This window comes from Lontra canadensis, unplaced genomic scaffold, assembly GCF_010015895.1.
Source record: "Lontra canadensis isolate GAN:19392208 unplaced genomic scaffold, GSC_riverotter_1.0 scaffold37, whole genome shotgun sequence".
Lineage (NCBI taxonomy): Eukaryota > Metazoa > Chordata > Mammalia > Carnivora > Mustelidae > Lontra > Lontra canadensis.
Window position 1 is genome coordinate 14,774,523 of NW_022631031.1, and position 2,973 is coordinate 14,777,495.

Sequence of the window (2,973 nt, forward strand, 5' to 3'; positions counted from 1 at the left end):
ATTTCTGTTTGGGATGATGAAAACCTTCTGGAAATAGATGATGGTGACAGCCACACAACAACGTGAATGGATGGGATGAATGAACGTACGGAATGCCACCGAACTGTACACTAACATTGGTTAAAATGGTCAGTTTTCTGCTATAGAATAACACAATTAAATTTTTAAAAATCAAGATAAAAATGTCATTCTGTAAATGGAAGTTTTAAAAATAAGCTATGCCTTTAACACACATTCGTTAAGTAGCTATTGTATGCTCAATTTTGAACTAGGTCTTCAGGGGGTGCCAAGCCTCATAATTGGTCAATGTCCAGAAGCATTTGCATTAACAAGAAATGAGCATGGGGGAAAAAAATAACACTTATATATGTATAATAAAGTTTAAAATAATTAATATTATGTTTACTTAATCTCTTATTTCATTTAACCCAAACTACATGGCACCTGAACCAACCTAGGTGCTCAAAACAATATTGGAAGTTGATACTGTTAGGTCTGTTATTATTATTATTTACAGATGAGGAAACTGAGACACAGAGGTTAATAACTTGCCCAACAGTTCTTAGCATGCGGCAATGCTAATATAGTCTAGCAATTATCAATGTCCAAGCTTATTTCACAAAATTACAACTACCTTATCATAGTGTATGGCGGTGTCAGTCACTACCAGGACACAAAAATACCCTTCGGACTGGAGTAGTTAGAATAAACAAATGTCAAAACAACTGAGGCCCAATCAAAAAAGGATATATTTCTCCCTTATGTAGCATGTAATGTGGAACCAGTCCATTACTAATAATGACATCCCTTGGGGATTACTTTAAAATAAATCTTTAGGGGCGCCTGGGTGGCTCAGTGGGTTAAGCCGCTGCCTTCGGCTCAGGTCATGATCTCGGAGTCCTGGGATCGAGCCCCGCATCGGGCTCTCTGCTCGGCGGGGAGCCTGCTTCCCCTTCTCTCTCTCTCTGCCTGCCTCTCTGCCTGCTTGTGATCTCTCTATCAAATAAATAAATAAAATCTTAAAAAAAATAAAATAAAATAAAATAAAATAAATCTTTAAAAAAAATAACAATAGGGATGCCTGGGTGGCTCAGTCGGTTAAGCATTTGCCTTAGGCTCAGGTCATGATCCCGGGATCCTGGGATCAAGTCCCACATCAGGCTCTCTGCTCAGCAGGGAGCCTGCTTCTCCCCCTGTCTGCAGCTCTCATTGCTTGTGCTCTCGCTCTCTGACAAATAAATAAATAAAATCTTTAAAGTAATAATGATGATGATGATGACAACTCTGTGGTGTTGGGAACACAGGCACTTTTGATCTTATTCTGCCATTCTTAATATACAGCTCCCATTGTGTAGTCTAAGATGGCTGCCATGGATCCAGCCATCATGTTAACATCCTAGCTTACAAAAAGGTGAGAAGACCGAGTCAAGACTTCATCCCTTTATGTCCACAACTCAGAAGTTGTACAGGTCATTTCTGTGCCCATTATAGAACTCAGTTGTGTAGGCACACCTAGTTATAATGGAGCTTAGCAGTCATAATGGGAATCTCTGGCTAACGGAAGAAGGGAGGTCGTTATGAATGGACAATGCACAGTCTTGGTCCATTCACCCCTTCTATCTGGACAAAGTCAAAGACCTTCTGCTGGGTCAGGCCTCTCTGGGGAGATTCTCTGTCCCACCAGTAATTCATGCCAGCAATCCACTCTGCACTGTGCCTCTGTACTGTGCCATCAGCCATGGACAAAAAATGCTGCTGTTAGGAAAATCTATACTAGGAGACTGAAGGTTTGCAAGGGAGGAAAGGAGATAGTCCCTTAAATCAACTCAATCTACTCTATACGTAACATTAACTGTGGGAGGTGAGGGAAATAGGAAACTATGTGGCCTGCAGCAACTAAAACATTCAACTCAAGTGTAGCCTGGCCGCAAGGGCTTCTAGAAAGCAGCGTTCTTAAGTCCAGGACTTAAGGCCAGTGCCCTCTTCATTTTCACATTCCCAGCAACCAGGATAGTATAGAGCCTACCAGGAAATAACTGAAAACAACTAACATTTGCTTGGCAATTTGCTGTTTGCTAGTCTTTATCAAAATTTACCAAAACAACAGCAAATAGTTACCCTTATTGTTCCCATTTCATAGATAGCGAAACTGCAGGTCAGGGAGCCAAGTGAAACACTGCCCAAGAATACACAATCAGGAAAGTCGGGGCTGGGACTCGAATAGGTTGAGGGGAACATTGAATGTCAAGATTTTTCTACATTGGCCAAGTCTTCTTTCCTTCTGAAACTATCAGTGCTTAGCCTAACTTCTAAAATCTAACACTAATCATACTTATGGAACTATTTACTATTTATTCTTCAATACTACAGAACATAATAACTATGGTGCTTGTTACTAGGTGTATGTCAGGTTTGCTGACATCACTAAATCGTGTTCCTGCATGCTCAGTGGTTCTATCAAGGGTTGTCCTTTTCTCCTTGATACTGCTGATCCACAGGTACCAGCATAGAATAAGGTGTAGTGTCAGAGATTTTTAAACAGGATGGCAGTAGCAAACCACATGGTATTTTACATCCATTTCTATCTCCTGGCTCCCCACCAAAGCCAGCTTACACCCCCTGCTGATGGCAAGCACTAGAGTGAGGAGAGAAGGAGATGTAATGGTGGGACAAGGACTGAAGAATGGCCTGGGGGGATGTGGTGACTGCAAATGCACCAGACTTGACTCAGGTCTAATAGGTCGGACCCGCCTCTGACGCTAGCTGCTAAGCAGCCTTGGGCAAGTAACTCAAATGGCTCTGGTCAGTTTCTTCATTTATAAATCTAAGGATAACAGCAGTCCACAAAGAATTAAGTGAAAAAGGGAAATTGAATGAGCTATGACAAAGGTGACCAGCACATAGTAGACCCCCAGGAAGTGTACCCAGAGAACTCTACCCCTGGAGACCATTTGCTCCAACATTTCTGTTTCA